Source organism: Euprymna scolopes, unplaced genomic scaffold (genome assembly GCF_053919585.1).
Source record: "Euprymna scolopes isolate OS-2025 unplaced genomic scaffold, ASM5391958v1 sca6, whole genome shotgun sequence".
In the NCBI taxonomy this organism is placed as follows: Eukaryota; Metazoa; Mollusca; class Cephalopoda; order Sepiida; family Sepiolidae; genus Euprymna; species Euprymna scolopes.
In genome coordinates this window covers 496,180-517,628 of record NW_027633657.1, presented here as the reverse complement: position 1 = coordinate 517,628, position 21,449 = coordinate 496,180, and the positions used below count along the sequence as shown (strand labels likewise).

At 30.6% G+C, this 21,449-nt stretch overlaps 1 protein-coding gene across 1 annotated transcript in view; it reads left to right on the top strand.

Annotated features, from left to right (window-relative positions):
* The window catches only part of LOC145275120 (uncharacterized), a 163,795-nt gene that overhangs the window by 138,192 nt on the left and 4,154 nt on the right, over nucleotides 1-21,449 (top strand). The gene's annotated exons all lie outside the window — the stretch shown is intronic.

Here is a 21,449-nt window from a genome sequence, read left to right as displayed (position 1 = left end):
TTCCAGCTCACCATGTTAAGCATGAGTTTCTAAATAAGGACGTTAGTATTTCAGAACGGGCCGTGTTTTGTATAAGTAGCAAATAGTTAATTTGTTATTTAAATCGAAAGACGAAAAAGTTTATAAAATTAAAGTTTGTTCAATTTCGCATGCATTTATATAACAAGTAGATTTTTATTTTCCCAATAAAATTGTAAATAAAAAGGAACATTTTTTAAAAATAGTGAATTCATTTCTATAAATCCATGTACATTTTTTTTGGAGCGAACAAGTTTAAAATAGCGAACGTTGAAATTACTTCAGTCGGCAGCCATTTTTAGTGGAAAACTACGAATTTATCATTAAAATTTTTTTGTTTAAAATTTAAATTAAAAATTTACTGTCATTCGATAAAGCGGAAATAATACATAGAATTTGATGAAAACGATCATAAACACAAATTTCGGTACTTATACAGAAAGTGATCCGTTCTGAAATAATAACGTTAGTATTTAAAAAGCCATTCTTAACATGGGGAGGGGAGGTTGATTTGTGCCTATTCTGTAACTTACACAAATGAATAATAAAAAAAAAAAAACATATCATAAAACTTTAATTAAACGTGGAAATACGATTTAAAAAATAGCGCGGATTACTGCATTAGCTCCAATCTGTAGTGGAATGGGACAAAAATGGATGGTCACGTTCAATGCTGCCAAGATTAAACTAGTTTCCTTCAATAATTACAAGAAACCTTCTCTACCACCAATAGCAATGGCCAGTAACTCCCTGTCTGAGAGTACATCTTTAAAACTGCTTGGCCTAACGTTCACAGGAAACAGGAGTTGGAACAATTATATTGAAAACATTGTGACTTCAGTCGGCAGCCATTTTTAGTGGAAAACTACGAATTTATCATTTAAATTTCTTTGTTTAAAATTTAAATTAAAAATTTAAATCAATGCAAGACTGTCATCCGATAAAGGGGAAATTGTGAATTTCATAGGAATACAATTTAAAAAAAAAACTTTATTCGAAATGCATTGAATCGTTAAAAGTTATGGAAAAAATACAATAATTTAAAAGGCATTGGATTTTTAAAAGTTAGGAAATAAAATATCGAAAAGAAACCTTACCTTTAAATTAAAATGAAGCAATACGATCGGATGAACTGTTTTGTGTTTGTTTTCTAAACAGGAACTTTGGTCGATTTATATTTCTTTACTAAATTGATCCAAACGTGTTTTTTAAAAAAAATAACTGAACGAAGAACGTAAAGATACAATGAGTATATAAAAATATGAAGATTAAAAAAGATTAAAAGATTACAAAAAAAAAAAGATTATAATAAAACGTTGTCAATTTTTAAAAGTTCGTTAATTACGTGGGAGGAAATGTTTTCATATCAAGTTCAGAACGCATTGTCCAATCATAAAACTATGATGAATAACGGTGGTGAATCGAATACGTCTAAGGCATCTGTTCTGCGTTAGTTATATGCTAACGGCTAACAAATATATATATACAAATCTATATATATATATATATATATATATATATATATATATATATATATATATATATATATAATATATATATATATATATATATGTATGTATATATAATATATATATATATGTATGTATGTCTGTCTGTGTGTTAAATATATGTATTTAAATTAAATATGTTCAGATATATTTGCATATATTTTATATATATATATATATATATACACACACATATATGTGTGTGTGTGTGTGTGTGCGCGCGCGCGTGTGTGTTAAAAACATATATTTATTTATAAATTCAGATATATCATAAGGTATATTTTTATAAATATACATACATATACATATATTTAAAAATATATTTATAGTTGAAAAAAGTATTTTTATTGCGTTTTCTCCCCAAACAAAGCACAGTGTCACTTTGACGTGGAGAGCTACGACATAATTGCAAGGATACTATGTAGGGAGTTGAGCAACAAGTTGTCTGTTTACATTTCACTTTAATTTTTCCATGATAGATATGATGTTCAGGTTAAATTCAATTCTTATGATTTTTGTTTATTAAGTTTAAAATGAAACGACAGATTATGTTTGTACAGATTATATTGGCTTTTACTTTAGATAAGATGTTCAAGTTGAATTCAATTCTTTTGGTTTTTGTTTAATAAATTTTAAATGAAACGACAGATTATGTTTGTACAGATTATATTGACTTTTACTTTAGATAAGACGTTCAAGTTGAATTCAATTCTTATGGTCTATGTTGTTTAATAAATTTTAGATGAAACCGCAGAATAATGTTTTATGTTCCCTCTCACCATGTTAAGCATGTGTTTCTAAATAATAACGTTACTATTTCAGTACGGTCCGTGTTCTGTATAAGTACCAAGAAGTGAAATTGTAATTTAATTTGAAAGAAGAAAAAGTTTGTTAAAATAAATGTTGGTTCAAATTCAGACCAGTTTATAAGAGACACTTAATTTTATTTCCCTAATAAAACTAAAATAAAAAGGAACATATTTTTAATAGTAAATTGCTTTCTATAAATTCATGTACATATTTTAGAATTTAAAATAGAGAACGTTAAAGTGACTTCACAGCCGGCAGGCATTTTGAGTGGAAAACAACACATTTTACCGTTTAAATTTCTTTAAGTAAGGCTGTCTACGGGCAACGGGAAAATCAAGATTGACATAAAATTACACTGATTTAAAATGCATTGAATTGTTAAAAGATAGCAAATAAAATATTGAAAAAAAAATATATTACCTTTCTTTGTAGGCAATTCAATAAAAAAATCGGATGAATTCTTTTATGGTTGAATCAGAAAAACCTGACGAGTCACTTTACATTGTTCTGCTGGTTTGGCCATATCGATGCCTTCAAGTCTAATGCAAACAAGTTCGAAAAAGTTTGACGATATTCACTTTACACAGGACTTGGCGCCTTTTTCTTAAAACTGCCCGCCTATGGAACACTGTTCGGCTGACTTGCTTCTTGAACGACTGCAATATCGTTGCCTTCAAGTCCAATGTAAACAAGTTTGGAAAAGTCTGATGATATTCACTCTACACAGGTCTGAACGCTTCTGCCCCACCACCCAGCAACCTGCTTTCATGGTGCCATGGTGCACCTCAAAATCACGTGTGAGACGTGATTTTTCGGAAACTGTGCGACACCATGGACATTAAAATTATTTATACGAAATTGTATTTTTACTAAAATTGCGAGTGGGGAATAATATGTATTGTTTTTTAAAATGTAATTATCCACTGACACGTGTTTGGTCGTCTATCAGTCATCAGAGTGGCTGTATGTAACGTGATTCGCAATCAGGACCCCCATTATAAGAAGCGTAAATCTCTACCATCGCGTTTTTTTAATGTAGATGTTGTTTATTTGTTTTTGTTTTAATTTATTCAAAAATTATCGCAAACAAAAACAAATAAACAACATCTACAGAAAAAAAAAACGCGATTATCCAACAGTCTTGAGCGATGGTCCGGTGGTAGAGGTTTAGGCTTATTTCATGGGGTCCCGATTTCGAGTCACGCTAGATTCAGCCATACTGATGAGTCGTAGACGACGAAACACGTGCCAGGGGAACAAGAACATGTTTTATACATATGTTTAATCAGCTAGTTAACGTTAAAATGCCCACATTCGTTTAGTTCGCAGTCACCTTCATGTTCTATACATATGTTTGGTCAGCTGGTGCACGTTAAAATGGCAACGTATTGACAGTTCATTTAGTTCGCAGTCACATGCATTCAGAATCACATCTTTGCCCTCAGAAACAGTCATCCCCTTTTCGAACTGGAGTTTTATCCACTCTATATTAGCCCCTTGTAGATAAAGGTTAAACATGCCTTTTCTTTGATTATAACTGTAGCAGCAGCAGCAGCAGCAGCAGCAGCAGCCGAAGATTCTCTGAAAAGCAATGACATGCAAATGACCGTGATCGATTTGATGTGTTGTCTGCCATAATTGAAGGAGGAAATTGGCTGATTGGTTGTAAGAATGAGGCGGGACCAATATCTTTGTAAGCTTCTGGGCTTGACCTTTACTCCTGATCTTAAATGGAATACGTATATCAAATCTGTTGCCAAGGCCGCTGGAAAAATGGTCGGATTCTTCTATCGATCCAGTAGATATCTCACTACTGATGCAATTCTCTATCAATATAAGAGCCAGGTAGTCCAAGAATGGAATACTGTTGCCACATCTGGGCAGGAGCTGCTAAAAAGGACTTGTCCTGCCTTGATAGGGTTCAAAATAGACTTCGTGGCCTCGTGGGAGATCTCCTATTCTCTTCGCTGCAACCTCTATCTCACAGAAGAGATGTTGCGAGTTTGTCTCTGCTTTATCGTTATTTTCATGGAAAGTGTTCGACTGAGCTTTAATATATGGTCCCCCCTCGCCAAACTTTTACAAGAAACACTCGTCTAGCTAAAAACATTATCAATAATCCCCCTCTTTATTTGTGCTTAACCTAAACGTAGATTCCATAATCAAAGCTTCTTTCTTATAACTACACGCCTGCGAAATTGTCTTCCGTTTTCCTGCTTTTCAGCTGTCTATAATATGGTTGTCTTCAAGTCCAACGTGAACAAATTTTCTGATGAGCCGTTTCACTTAAGTTAACAAATTTACCGAACTTCCATTACTATCAATTACTATATTGTCCTTTTGACTACTGTACACTCTTTAACCCTTATCCTTGAGTGGCCTCTCGGCCTTGATAGGTGATGACGCCTATGTAAAAAAAAGAAAACGAAATATATTGTCAATTTTGTTGTTAAAGGAATGTTTTTAATTAAAGACTGATTTTGTATCTCAGTATGGAACAACAATCATTCCGTTAGAAACTATATTTACATTGCCAAAAATTGTATGGTTCGTAGTTCTGTTAGTGTGTGTAGCTAGGTTTAGTTTAAGCATTGGGATGTCGACATTTTATTGTAATGCATCCGGATTCATATTTCATAAAAACGTGTACAAATCTCGATAAATAAACAATTTTCAAAACAAAACATTAAATCATATTTTTACACACAAATTTATTGACTGTGAAAATGTAAAAGTAAAAAAAAAATAATTTATTGTTTTTATTAATTAAAAATTATACAAAAATGAATCACAAAATCATTTAATGTTGAAAAGACAAATTAACTGATTGGACATTCCGACATGGTGACGGAATTTTTTGGGGTCGTCACCAAAATCTGCTTTTAAAGGTAACACATTAACGGGGAAAAATGGAAAATTCACAAGCAAAGAAAAAAACAACGAACAAATGGAATAAATTTAAAATGATACGAATTTATTAAAAAAAAGAATATTACGGTTGCTTATATTTTCCTAAGCTCAGGTTTTCAAAACATGTAAGGTAACATATGAAATAAAAAAATAAAAAAAACACAAAACACAACTGAAAGAAAGGCTGAAATGAAAAGCACATACAAAATAAAAAAAATATTCTTTTTCAAGTTTTTAAATTCAGTTTCTCAACAAAAAGTTGTTTTCTCTGTTTTTTTTTCTGAAAAGAAAAACATGCAGGTTGCAAGGTTTTTTAAAAGTTTTTTTCTTTTTCTCTCTTCTTCTCTGTCTTTTTTTTTTACAAACAAAACCTTCAAAAGATCATATGGTATTACTAGACGAATACTTAATATAGTTAAATCCTTCTTAAGAAATGAATCCAGGTTGTCCTCGATGAACGTACGTTGAAACAATATATCAATGCGAGATTACCTCAGGGGTCAATTCTAGGACCTTTATTATCCCTGGTATTCATAAATGACCTCCCTGAAAAAAATTGTCTCTGACATGTGTGTATTTGCTGACGACACCACGCTCTTTAACAGGCACGAGGGGAAAACGAATGTACACGTATCTAAGCCAATCTGTGGTGGAATGGGGAGAAAAATTGATGGTCACATTCAGTGCTTCCAAGACTAAGCTCCTTTCCTTTAATAACTACAAGAAACCTTGGCAAATAATACATTAGCTGATAGTAGTTCGTTAAAACTGATCGGCTTAACATTCACGGGGAACATGAGTTCGAACGAATACATTGAGTGCATTTGCAAAGCTGCTGCAAAAGAACATTACATTTAGAGAATCGTGTACACCTACAAGACCACCATTCGCCCAAGTTTAATGCATCTGCTTCTTGTCTCTCCCTCTTAGACAAGCTTCAAAAGAGAGTTGCCAACTTAATAGATCACGCACTATCAGCTAGGCTTTAACCGCTATCCCATCAGCGAAATGTTTTACAAATACTTTAATGGTAGGTGATCCGAAGAACTACAACCTATTGTGACCCCTCAACGTAAATACCTCCGACAACCCCGACAAGCAGCAAAAATCCCCTCTACACAGTATAAATCTCTAGATGTAAGAAATCTTCTAACCTAATAGTTTCTTCCCTAGGAATGCTAGATTTGGAATTCCCTTCCGGGTTCCTGTTTTCTTGATTGTACTGAAGATCAAGTGTAATGTAAACAGGCATCTTGCTGCTCTCTCTCTCTACACATAGAACTACAACCTATTGTGACCCCTCAACGTTAATACCTCCGACAAACACGACAAGCAGCAAAAATCCCCTCTACACAGTATAAATACTAGATGTAAGAAATCTTCTAACTTAATAGTTCTTTCTCTAGGACTGCTAGACTTTGGAATTCCCTTCCGGGTTCCTGTTTTCCTGGCTGTACTGACATGTAAAAGATCAAGTATAAAGTAAAAAGGTATCTTGGTGCCCTGTTCTCTACATAGTACCCGTACAAAGATATATCCCAGATAGTATTCTCATACATCAAAGTCTAACTTTGCTTCTTCTGGGGTGAAAAAGAAATAAAAAAATATATTTATAATTAAATATATATATATATATATATATACTTTTTAATCATAAATATATATAATTAATACATAATATAAATATATATATATATATTATAATATATATATTATAACATCTATATATATATTATAACATATATTATAATATATATATATACTTTTAATTATAAATATATATAATTAATAGATAATATAAATATATATATATATATTATAATATATATATTATAATATATATATACATATATATATATTATAATATATATATATACTTTTAATTATAAATATATATAATTAATAGATAATATAAAAATATATATATTATAATATATTCTAAAAATATATATTATAATATATATATATATATATATATACATTGTGTAGCAAAAGTATTTGGTACATTGTTTTTTTTCTTCGTATTTCCCAAAAATAGTCAGTTAATTTGAATAAAATTTACACTCAATCTTTGGACAGATATTAACTATTTAAAAATAAGACGGAAATAAAAATATACTAGTTGACAAATATTTATTAACCAAAAATTATATTACACACATGCAAAAGTATTTAATACACTGTCAAATCTTATTCTTAAGCAGTCATTTCATCGCGCTAAGATATCTCAGCCAATCAGAAGGCACCTCAGAGTTTTGGCTCCTTATACGTCAGTTGATAACAGCTCTCAGACAGTGCGAAGGTTTTCTCTTTCATTACTGTTTTACAATGGTAAAACAAAGGAATTGACTAATGATGAAATTATAACAAAGCATAAAGATGGAAAACAGTACAGGAAAATTGCTTCAGAACTAAATTTGATGATGAGTACAGTTGGGACTGTCATGATAAATTGGAAAAAAATCTCTTAAGTATAGTAAATGGTTACTGCTCGTTACATGGCTCGTAACGTGAAGAAAGAACCATTTCTGACTCGTTACATGGCTCGTAACGTGAAGAAAGAACCATTTCTGACTCGTTCAGAAATTCAGAAGGATTTGCAGAAAGCTGATATTGAAGTAAGCAAGAACACAACCAAGAAATTGTTGAATCGTACAGGCCTGTATTCTAGAAAGACTCCATTGTTGAGTCCAAGACATGTGAAAGATGATTTGAGATTTGTTTTTAAATATCAATATGAATCGGATGACTTCTGCAACAAAGTTATTTCGTCAGATGAAACTAAAATTGAGATTTTCAGAAGAAACATGCGCACATGTGTATGAAGGAAAAATGGCATAGAATTAAACCATCGAATACTATTCCTCTAGGCTAAAATAGTTACGAAATAGTTTAAGGACAATAGGATAAGCGTTCTTCAGTTGCCTAAGCAGTCAGCGGACGTAAATCCCATCGAATATCTGTGGAAAACTTTGAGGTCAAGGGTGAATGCAAGAGATCCCAAGAATATCAAAGAATTAAAGAAATTTGCGATGAAGAATAGAGAAACGACCAGCAATAATTTGTAAGAAACTAGTAGGCAGTTATGGAAATCATTTGGAGGTTTTAAAGTAAAACAGATGCTGTAGCAGAGGATATATAACTAAATATGAGTAAATCTGATAAATACTTTTGCGTTGGGGTAATTTGATTTTTCGTTAGGATTTGTCACCTAAATATATATTAATAGCCTTTTTGTTTTTTGATAATATCTCTCCAGATACATAGTGTAAATTTAATTAATATAAAATAATTATTTTTGAGAAATACGAAAGAAATTCAATGTGGCAAATACTTTTTCCTACCCACTATATATATATATATATATATATATATATATATATATATATATATATATATATATATATACTCGCATTTCCGCCCGGCGTTGCCCGGATATTTGGAGGTGTGTGTTAAGCGAAAAAAAAAAACGGTCAATTTTTTTAAAACTTTGAACCCTATTATGATCCTTTAACATTTATTGTTTTTTGGGTTAAAATCAAGTTATTAAGTTAGATCCATGTCCAAGGAATCTGTTTAAAATTTCACGTGTTTAGATCCAAAATTTTCGGAGGAGTTTAGTGGAGGGCTCAAAGGTAACATCGTTGAACTTTGACCCCTTAAGAATCGGATCTCTGGCTGAAAACGGATCCGAAAGATTTTCCTAAATTTATGTACCCTGTATATCTAATTTCGAGTCTGTAGACTTAAACCTGACAGAGTTATTGTGTAGGAAAATGTACATACACAGACACGTTCAATTTATATATATATATATATATATATATATATATATATATATATATATATATTTAAATTTCTATATATAGATATTCTATATATATATAAATATAACTAATTGAATTACATATATATTTACATAAGTATATATATTTAAATATATACATATATATTTAAGTATATGTATATATATGCATACACATATATACATATTTAAATATATATATATATATACATACACACACACACACATATATATATATATATATATATATACATATATACATATATACATACATACATTCACTCTCTCTCACACACATACACACGCACTAACACACACACACACACACATATATATATATATATATATATATATATATATATATATATATATATATATATATATATATATATATATATATATATATATATAAAATATAGCTAACGCGGAAGAAAGATATCTTAGTTTTATTCGGTTATCTCACCTTTCATTATTTTCGCTGTTTAAATGTTCAAAACGTTTCTTCACACGTAATTAACGAGTTTTTTTTTTTTAAATTTACGTTTCATTTTTATTTTCGTTTTTATTTTTGACAATTTTCACATATTTTATTTACATTTTAATCTTTCATTCTTTGTTCAGCCATTTTTAATACACGTTTCATGTTTTGAGTTTTTATTTCTTTTTTACATTTTTGCAATCTTCATTCTCGTATTTCTTAATGTACTGGACACACGAAAGCGAAATTGTATCCATTTACTAAAGAAATCCCTACAAACCGACCAAATTTTCAATTTTGACCACGAGCAAAAAAAAGAAAAAGAAATCATCCAATTTTCTTTTTTTCGTATTGAATTGCCTAAAATGAAAGGTAAGGATTTTTTTTATATTTTATTTAACTTTTAACAAATTTAATGCATTTTAAATCATTGTATTTAATTCCTATGAAAATCTTGATATTCCATTTGTTCGATAACAGGCTTACATAAAGAAATTAAAACGGTAAAAACGTTTCAATGGTGAAATGTGTAGTTTTCCATTCAAAATGGCTGCCGACTATGAAGTCACTTCAACGTTCGCTATTTTAAATCAGCTGCCCCCCCCAAAAAAAAACGTATGAATTTATAGAAATAAATTTTCTATTTTAAAAAGGTGCTAGTGCCCTTACTGATCCGCGCTATTTTTTTCTAATTGTATTTCCAAGTTTAATTAAAGTTTTATGGGTTTTTTTTTATTTCATTGTAAGGTTGAAGTATAGAATAGGTATAAAACACCCTCCTCTCCCCATGTTAAGAATGGCTTTTTTAAATAATAACGTTATTTACGTCGGGATCACTCTCTGCACTAGTACCTAATAATATATACTTAAAGAAATTAAAACGGTAAAAACGTTTCAATGAATGTAGTTTTCCACTCAAAATGGCTGCCGACTATGAAATCACTTCAACGTTCGCTATTTTAAACTAGTTTCCCCTCCCCACACAAAAAAAATCGGGTTTATGAATGTATAGAAATAAATTTTCTATTTAAAAAAAAACGTGTTTATGAATTTATAGAAATAAATTTTCTATTTAAGAAAAAATGCTAGTGCACATACTGATCCGCGTTATTTTTTTTAAATCGTATTTCCAAGTTTAATTAAATAATTAAATATTTTAAACCAGTTCCTCCAAAAAAACGTGTCCATGAATTTCTAAAAATAAATTTTCTATTTTAAAACATATGTTCCTCCTTATTCTCAAATTTTATTGGGGAAATAAAAATCAGTTTGTGTTATAATTGGATCCGTAATTGAACAAACATTAATTTTACAAATTTTTTTCTTTAAAATTAAATTACAATTACGGTACTTGTACAGTTTAATCAAGAAATTTAAATGAAAATATCGAAAAAAAAAAGTTTAAATTGTACGTATCTGTTATGGAATGAAGTTCTCCGGAAAAAAAAATATAACTTAATTTAATCAAGTTTTTATTTTACAGCGAAAAACAATTTGTTAGGATGCCGAGCCAAAGGCTCGAGTTTTAAGAAGAAAAGCTAGTTGATAAAGATGGGGAGGGAGTGTTGGCGCTTTACATGGAGTTATCTACCGTGTCGTTTCGAAAAAATCAAACAAAAATTTAAAACAAACCCAAGATGTCGTTTTCGACGCGTTCTCATAAAAAAACGTGTTTTTCTGCTGTAAAAAAAAAAAAAAAAAAAAAAAAACTCGATCAAATTAAGTGATTTTTTTTTTTTTTTTTTTTTTTTTTTTTTTGGAGATCTTCAGTTCAAAACGGATACGTACAATATAACTTTTTTTTCGATATTTTCATTTTTTTTAATGTCTTGGTTAAACTGTTCAAGTACCCAATTTACTTTTTCGTACTTATTCAAAACACGGGCCGTGCTGGAATATTAACGCTATTATTTAGAAATCCACTCTTAACATGCTGATCGAGTATATAGAACTCTATTCTATATATATATTTAAAAAAAAAACTTTTTATACTTAAAATATAAAAATTTAAATGGTCAAATGTGTAGTTTTCCACTCAAAATGGCTGTCAACTGTAAAGTCAGTTCAACGTTTGATATTTTAAATCGGTTTCTCCAACATCGTGTACATGGATTTTTAGAAAGCAATTTACTTTTAATGTTCATTCTATTTTTGATTCAAAAATAAAAATCTGGTTGTTTTATAAATGAATCCGAAATTGAACAAACATTAATTTAATAAACCCTTTTCTTTAAAATGAAATTACAATTTTCTTTTTGTGGTGCTAATGCAGAGACTGATCCGCGCTATTGTTTTTAAATCGTATTTCCACGTTTAATTAAAGTTTTATGTTGTTTTTTTTTATTCAATGTTAAGGCGAAAGTACAAAAGAGGTACAAAACACCCTCCCCTTCGCATGTTAAGAATGGCTTTTTAAATAATAACGTTATTATTTTAGCTCGGATCACTCTCTGCATGAGTACCCTTTTTCTTACTTATACAAAACACGGACCGTGCTGAAATACTAACGCTATTATTTAGAAACCCATGCTTAACATGGTGATATCGAGTGCATAAAAGCATAATCTGTATTTTCATCGAAAATTGAATGAACAACCGAAACCATAATAATTGAATCCTATCTAAAGAAAAAGGCAATGCAGGGTGTTTCAAAAGTCTTGGTAACATAAGCTATTTATTATAGTTGTAATGTTCCCAAGACTTTTGAAACACCCTGTATAATCTGTAAAAAAGAAAAGTCCAATTATAAGTTTTTCTATTTATTATTTAAACAAAACAATTATAAAAGTTTAAAAAATAAATATAGATATTTAGCAAAGACAAAACGAACAAAAAAAAAGGTAAAATTCTTAATATATAAAAAATAAATCAAAGTTCTTTTCTTCCGAGCGGGATACGTTTTGGTGTTTTTTTTTTTTTTTTTTTTTAATTTTTGTTTTTTGTACTAGTGCACTTATTGATCCGTGCTGAAATAACGTTATTATTTAAAAAGCCATTCTTAACATGGGGCAGGGAGGCTTTTTGTACCTATTCTATACTTTAACCTTACAACTAAAACAAAACTTTAATTAAAATTGAAAATACGCTTTAAAAAATAGCGCGAATCAGTAAGTGCACTGCACCTTTTTATTCTAAAAACAAATGCCGAATTGCAAAGTTCTAAAAATATGGCCGACAACTATAAGTTTCTAGGTACTAGTGCAGTTACTGATCCGCGCTATTTTTTAAATCGTATTTCCAAGTTTAATTTAAAAAAAAAATATTTTTTTCAATTATAAGGTTAAAGTATAGAATACAAAACACCCTCCCCTCCCCATGTTAAGAATGTTATTTTAAATAATAACGTTAATATTTCAGCACGGATCAATAAGTGCACTGCACTAGTACCGTGTTTCTAGTTTGCTTTAAGCGATTATCGAGACTTCGCAGTTGAATGTCAGCCATCTTGTCGTTCTAACTCTCCAACTAGTCACTACTTGTGTTTGGAATTAAATAGACGCTTTAAAATATGTTCAACCAGACAAAACCTATCCAGGTAGTTAAAACTATAATTTATATTGCCTTTGGTAATATTTAGCTGCCATACATTTTAATTTTTCACTCATATATTTTTAATTTTTGTTTGCGGGTTTCTCTGCTAAATCCTAAAATATATTTAAAAATGAATATGTACGCATTTAAATTAAAGAAATAATTTCACGAATAAGCTATATGGTGTACTTGTTTTTAAAAATCTATGTTAATATTAAAATGTCAAGGAATATAAATAATATATTTAAAAATATATTTATATTAAACATACTTTAAGGCATATTCTTTTTTTTTTTTTTTTTTTACACTGTGATCACCACTTATCAAGGCCCGGAAGCCACTCAGGGATAAGGGTTATTGCAAGTATATTACGTTAGTGAGGAGATTTGCTGTAATGTTTACTTAAGGGGGCGGTGCATTAGGAATTTGTTAACATTGGACTTGAAGACATCCAAGTTGTAGTCCGGAGGGAAGCAGGCAGACGGAACAGAGTTCCACAGGCGTGCAGTTCTAAGAAAGAAGCTTTGTTCATGGAATCTGCGTTTTGATTTAGGCACAGATATAGAGTGGGGGAAATTTTTCACAGTGGATTTAGCTAGACGGGTGTTTTTCGTGAAAGATTGGCGAGAGGGGACCAGAGATTGGAGTTCAGACGAGCATCTGCCATGGAAATAACGATAAAACAAGGACAGGCTCGCAACGTCTCTTCTGTGGGAGAGGGGTTGCAGGGTAGAGAAAGGGGCATCCCCCACTAAACCACGAAGTCTATTTTGTACTCTGTCAAGGCAGGATAGGCTGTTTTTAGCAGCTCCTGCCCAGATTCTAAAATAAGAGATATATTATTTAAAAATCATTTTATTTTTTTTTATATAAAAATATTTTAAAATATTCTATATGGGATAAGTCATCATTATTATAAAATAATTTTATTGATATTTGTAAAAAAAAAACATTTAAGAATAGATTATGTGAGATACGACATATTATTTACTATATATCTAAAAATAGTAATGTGTTTTATGGGACAGGAAAATAACATGGTGTCAAAAGTAGGAAATTATAAATATTTAACTTGAAAAATACTTTGTTTGTTAAATTTAGCGCTTTTGCATTATAGGGACGAAGTCTCGGAAATTCTAAAAGTGAATCCCACATGAAAGCAAGTGTATCAACGTATTTACCGTATTTTTACGATGATTATATAAAACATTACGAAAATCAGTAAGGTAGAATATTATTTATTAAAGGAAATACAACAATTAGATTTGAGGAAACTGATCGTAAGATACAGGAGAGTTCAAAAGGGAGATAATTTTCCGTTTCGATTTAAACAAAATGGCGGCAATGTTCCAACTGTTACCACGGTTAGTTTTTTTTTTAATAATTCTGTTATATTTGGGTAATTTTGACTGAATAATTTGGAAGCTATCATTGTAATTTCTTAGAATTAACAAAAGATCAGTTTAAACCATTGCTTTTTTTATCAGAAAACTTCATTTATCGACTATAAAATGTTGTCCCAATTGTCTAGAAGCGACTCAAATTAAATTATTTAATTAATAAACATTTCATTATTTAATAAAAACATTATGTAAAATATATTCTCAGAAAAAAATGGCAACAGAAGGGGGATGATTTTTTTTCTTTGTTACTGTTCTCTAACAATAAATTAAAAAAAATAATTGCATTATTTAATAAAAACATTAGTTAAAATATTTTCTCATTATCCACCAAAAACAGAACAGAACTATAACAGAAGGGGATGATTTTTTTTTTTTTGTTGTTACTGTTCTCTAACAATAAAAAGCAACAAAAATACGGTAAAAACTTGAAAACTAAAACAAAAACGGTTCATATTTTGTATATACTGAAGAAAAAGGTAATATTTTACAGAAAAAAAAAAACGATTTATTCAGGAATCTATCATACAGAATACATCATTACAATGAGGTGTAACAAAAAAAATAAAGGGTAATTTTTTACATTAGGTCCACAATGTTCTTTAAGATGACGACTTACATAGGTTTTCGACTATGCTGAATACGAACATCGCATTGAAATTTTGGGAAGACAGTGGTAATCGAAATATTAAAAAACAGTATTATGCATTGTATTCTTTAGCGGCAATTGTTTTTACCAAATCTACTTCTCTACAACCGGCACTGCCACCTAGCGGAAACATGAGACCCCTCCCCCGCTACCTACCGGAAGAAAATACGGCGGATCTGTACGAAGTTTCTGACCCCCCTAAAATGCGTGTTTTACAATTAAAAAAACAAACTTTCTTTTGACGATTTTCATAGATGACACACTTAATAAAAAAGACAACTTCATAGATGACATAATAACTTAATAAGAGAAAAAACAAAATTAATGAAAATCTACTTCATTGCTATCTTACGATCCATTTCTTTTATAGGTCCGGCCAAAAATGGGCGGACAGAAATGAAAGCGAGGGATTTCCGGCATATTTAGACATCAACAAGGAAGGGGTGTGCTTTTGCTGCTTGTTGGGTTATTAGGAAGTATGTACATAGAGGGGTACAATTACTATAAATTCATAAGAGCAAATTCTATAAAATAGAAAAATACACTTTTCAATACGTTTTGTAATATTCTCAAATCATTTGATAATTTAAAAAAAAACACAGAATAGTGGCATATACAAAATAGAAGAAATAATCTTGACAATTGAATCATACCTTCAAAGTGAATTCTAAAAACGCAATGATCTAATGAATTAATTATTACAATCTACTAAGAAATATCGGAGTAGCGAGATGTCATTTAAATTGCTTCGTTTTAACCAGAGAAGCCAGAAATAGGAAAGGAATTTAAAATCTTTTTATCAAATTTGTGTTTAAGGTTTCCGACTATTTTTTGATTGTATTTGGAAGATTAAGGACTGAACTTTATTTTCAAAAAGAAAAGAAATATTTGTACACAGGAAAAAAAAAGTTATGAAAATGTTTTCACGACGAGCTACCTAATTCAGCTAAATTTTGAAGTTAAATAAATTCATTGTAAAAAATCCTTAAAAAATGATAAATGTTAGTTTTCGTGGTCTATTTATAGGATAATTAGAAAAGTTCTAAGATATTGAATTGAATGAAAAAAAACCCACCTTGTTTGTACAAAACATAAATTAATTTGATTCAAAAATTTTGTCAAAAATATTGAATAATTCCACCTGGTATCTTTCGAAGCTTATAACTCCTCGAAAAATGTAATTCAAACCCTGTTTTTTTAATTAAAGGAGCAAGGAAAAAGGTTTTAAACTTCGGACTTTACAGGTAAATTTCTAAAAAAACACTACATTTTTTTGTTTTAAATTTGAATATATTATTTATTGATCTTTTCTCTTCAATTTGTGATATATAAAATTTTGGTACATAAATGATTATTTACTTTTTAATAAACATTTGAAAATGGGGGGGCGAATTTAAAACAAAACGTTTGTCTAAAATATTATATTCGGTTTATTGGAAAAAGCATAAAATTTCACATTGACCCTAAAAATATCGTAAAAGTAGAATCAATAGAAAAATTTTGATAGATTTTTAAAGTTTAAAAATTGAAAAATACTGAACTCGTAACATTCAATTAATTTCATTACTATTTTTAAAAAAATATTTCTATTACTTTTCATACAACTTTAATAGTTTATTTTGGAAGTATAATCCATAAAGAAAATAAATAACCCACCTTTAAAAGAGAAATTACAAATTTTGTATATTTTATTTGCAGTTTCGTGTTAGGGGTGTCAAAAATTCCTACAAAAATTCTGATACACCTAGTGATTCTGGTGTTCGTAAAACGCAAAAAACTAAAATTTTGTGAACACGAAAATTACGAAGGCCCAAAATTTCAGCCAGTTGGAAGATTGTGAAAATGACGTCATGTACTTAAAAGGGAGGAAGTTCTCCCTCCCCCTGTCGCGCATCCGTACATTCCATTTCTGAACTATTGTATTAATTTTTGCATTTTTTAATTTAATTATTTTTTCAGGTTCCTATTTTTAAATTATTATTTTTCTTAATTATTACTCAATAGTATATAAAAAATATGTTCCGCCGAAAGTTTCACATTCTTGCGAGCCAGGAAATTATTAAAGCCTTGCATATAAAAATTATGCGAAACCCGTAAATAAAACACAAAGTAGAAATATTTTGTTACAATTATAAATCCGTATTAATGAATTCTATATATACGGATTAAGGGGGTTTTTCGTAATGTTTCTATGAAAATTATTTTATTACTATTGTAAAAAATTACGATGCTTTATTTTCATAAAAAAGCAAAAATAAAGTCTTGCGTTTTTTATTTATTACTGAAAACTAAAACTTTAGTAAACGTATTTTTTGCTTAAACAAAATAAATTTTCACTCAAATTTGAATAAAAATAATTAGTTCATTCTATTCCGCGATCATTATTTGGTAAATGCTGAACATTTCATTAAAATTGGTTAATTTCCTGATTTTTGGTGATTTTTTTTTTTAAGTAAAGGGTGAGATCAAAATGTTTATACATTTTGAGCATCGGCATTCATTTTGCCCGGAACTATCTTTTACCGACCTGTCATGTAATTAGCATCCCTTCTTAAAAGGCATTACATTACTTTATTTTTCAATTTTTGTTAATTTGATGCTTAAGTCTAATTTATGATAATCGTCGTTAGAAAAAAACGGCACTTGTACAGTTTAATCAAGGCATTAAAAAAATGAAAATATCGAAAAAAAAAGGTTATATTGTACGTATTCGTTTTGAACTGAAGATCTCCGAAAAAAAATTCACTTAATTTGATCGAGTATTTTTTTTTTTTTTTACAGCGGAAAAAAAAACACGTTTTTATGACAGCATATTGAAGGCAGGCATCTTGGATTAAAAAAAAAATGTATTTTTTAACACTCCATGGGAGATAACTCCATGTAAACCGCCGATACTCCCTCCCCATCTTTATTAGTCGATTTTCGTCCTAAAAATGGAACCTTTTGCTCGGTATCATAAAATTATTTTTTGCTGTAAAATAAAAACTACTTGATTAAATTAAGTGATTTTTTTTTTCGGAGAACTTCATTCCATAATGGATACGTACAAGATAAACTTTTTCGATATTTTCATTTTTTTAATGTGTTGACTAAACTGTACAAGTACCAAAAAAACTTTTGAAAAATAGTGAAGACGCGACATTTTTAGGGGATGAGCATTCTCGTACAGGTCCACCAAAAATCCGCTTTTTTGAGACTGACACTGCCACCTCCAAAGAATTAGCACTTTTTTTTTGTTTTTGTTGTTGTTTTATTAAATCAATATTTCGATATAGTAATAATTTTGTTCTTTAAAATCTGCCTAAAATCATCAAATTCCGTCGATTTCTGGGTTTCGCAATCCGCGTTGGATCATGTCTGTAATAATCATTAAACCTTACTTTATGATTTAATCAATGTTAGACAAAAGTTGGTTTTCTTATACATTTTAATAACATCAAATATAAATTTAGGAAAAAAATGGCACAGATAAATATGGCATAAAAATGTAAAAGATTATAATGTCCAACGTTTAAATAACTTGGTAAGTTGGGACTTTACTTTTTTAAGCGATTACGTGTTAATACATAATTAAAAACGTGGTATCTGGTGAAAAAAAAATGAAGCAGTTCTCGGATATTCATAATATATATATATGACCACAACTGTTCATTAGCCGAGAAAAATGCTACAAAGTCGTCAGACTAGATACAAAAATAGAAAGCGTTTTTTTTTATTTTTATAATTAAAAACAGATGGTTTTTATTTAATCTCATTTTCACTTATTTTCCGGGCCTTGATAAGTGGTGATCAACTTGTAAAAAAAAAATCATAAAAAACCTAAACACCTCAAAAGCATGTGGACCCGATCTCATCCCAGTTGTGCTATTAAAAAAATGCTCCGTTGAGGTTGGCGAAAGAACTGATACAGTAAATTATCGCCCCATTAGCCTTCTCGCGCTTCTCGCCAAAATATTTTAGTCTTTAATTAATCAAGCTCTAGTCCATCACCGTACAACTGCTAAACCCTTGACCGACAATCAATATGGATTTATACTAGCCGATTCCAGAGCAGATATCCTAACTGTAATCTCTGAACGTATATACCGTTCACTGGAAAAACACGGGAGGGTAGGTTTTTGACAGGGTATGGCACAATGATTTTTGAAGAAAGATTAGATTATATGGTATCACTGGAAGAATACATAAAGTAATTAAATCCTTCTTCGATAACAGAAAAAAACTAGGTTGTTCTTGACGTTCGTAAATGAAATATATATATATATATATATATATATATATATATATATATATATATATATATATATATAAGCGAAAATGTATGTATGTGTATGTTTGTGTGTCGGCTAAAAACTTTCGACAGACATGACGTAAATTCACAAACACGGTATCATATCGAAGCCTCATCCTTCGCTCGAAAAATATTAAAAAATTTTCCAATAACGCTCATTTTTCACCATGAAATCGATAATTTTCGACAGGGGGGGGGGCAACAAAAACGGTCTTCTCGTGACGACGAGCGGTTCTACGCATACACCAGATGATGTCATGACCTGATTTACTTTAAATAGTTGAAAAACTGAACAAATTTAATGTACGTCGCGTTGGGTCAGTCAATTAGAACGTTTGCTCATTATCTAAACGTGTTGGGTTCGAATCGTGGTGTGAGATGTCTTTTTTTCGATTTTTTAAATTTAAATATTGAACCAGAGTTATTGAAGCCATTTTTCACGTAACGTTCTTTTTTCTGATTTTTTTTAACTTCGATTATCCAGCGCCGACCACACACCTCAAAACACCCGGGTACCCACCGATTTTTTAAATTTTAATATCGAAACAGGCTTATTTATGCCATTTTTCACGTGTTTGTTTTCTGTTTTAATCGTTCGTTTGCCTTACGTTAGTTTTTTGTGCTTTTTCCAAGGTTTTGATTACCCCCCTGCTTAATTAAACGTTTTCTTTTTTTTACTTCGCTTATAACAAACAAACCTTCTCTCATCGTCATAACGCTCGACGACTTCCTGGCGCGCACCTGTCAATTTGGTTCTTACTTAAATAAATTCAAACATCTTTCAGTAACTCATTCTGGCTGGCCGATTTTATTTTTAAACTTTGCCTCAGGGCTTCGGGTTCGATCCTACCCCCCGGTTTATTTTTTATTTAACACCATACACACCTACAAACACCCGGGCAACGCCGGGTACCCCAGCTAGTACTTTAATAAATCAGAGTCCGTTTTCTGTAGGCTGTTTTTGAACCCAGTCAACGACGGGTACTTTTGCTAGTATGATATAAATGCGGGAGTACCTCATGGGTCTATCCTTGGACCTTTATTTTTCTTGATATTCATGAATGACCTCTGATAAAATTGTTTCGGAGATGCGTATATTTGCTGATGACACCACACTCTATACCAGGCACGAGGGAAAAACAAATGAACACATATCTAAGGAAATGGCAGAAACACTAGAGGATGGTTTCCAATCTGTAGTGGACTTGGGACAAAAATGGAGGGCCACATTCAATGCTCCCAAGACTAAGCTTGTTTCCTTCAATAACTACAAGAAACCTTCTCTACCACCAACAGCAATTTTTAAAAACATTACCCTAAAGTACTTCCTTTAAACTCCTCGCCCTAACATTTACAGGAAACATGAACTGGAATAGATACATTGTGAGCTTTTCCAAGGCTGTTTCCAAAAGGTGGGCTCTCTGTACCGTGCTAGAAAACTACTTATGCCTTAAAGTATCCTATACCTCTATGAGGCCACAATTCGTCCATGTATAAAGTACTGTTGTCACAGTTGGGCTGGTGCATCTGCTATTTGTCTCTTACTTCTTGACAGGGTTCAAAAGAGAGTCGCCAACCTGATATGCCGAAGCTTAGATGACAGTTCAGAACCTATGTCATATAGACGAAATGTTGCATCCCTCTGCCTGTTCTAAAACTACTTTAATGATGAATGCTCTGACGAACTACAAGCACTTGCACGCCTCGACGTGAGCACCCTCGACAAACGCGGCAAGCATTTAAATGTCATCCCTTCAAAGTAGAGATCACTAGGTGTAAAATAGCCTTCTACTCCAATAGTTTCTTCCCCAGGACTGATAGACTTTGAAACACGCTCCCGGGTTTCTGATTTCACAACTATACTGGCATGCAGAAGTTCAAGTGTCATGTAAACAGACATCTTGCCACTCATCTCTCTTCATAATACCCCTGAAACTTATGTCCCCGATAGTAACCCTTACTAACAAGGTGCACTGTGCCTTGTTTGGGGTGAAAATTGAATAAACATATATATATATAAGATATTCATCATAGTTATGATTGTATCAA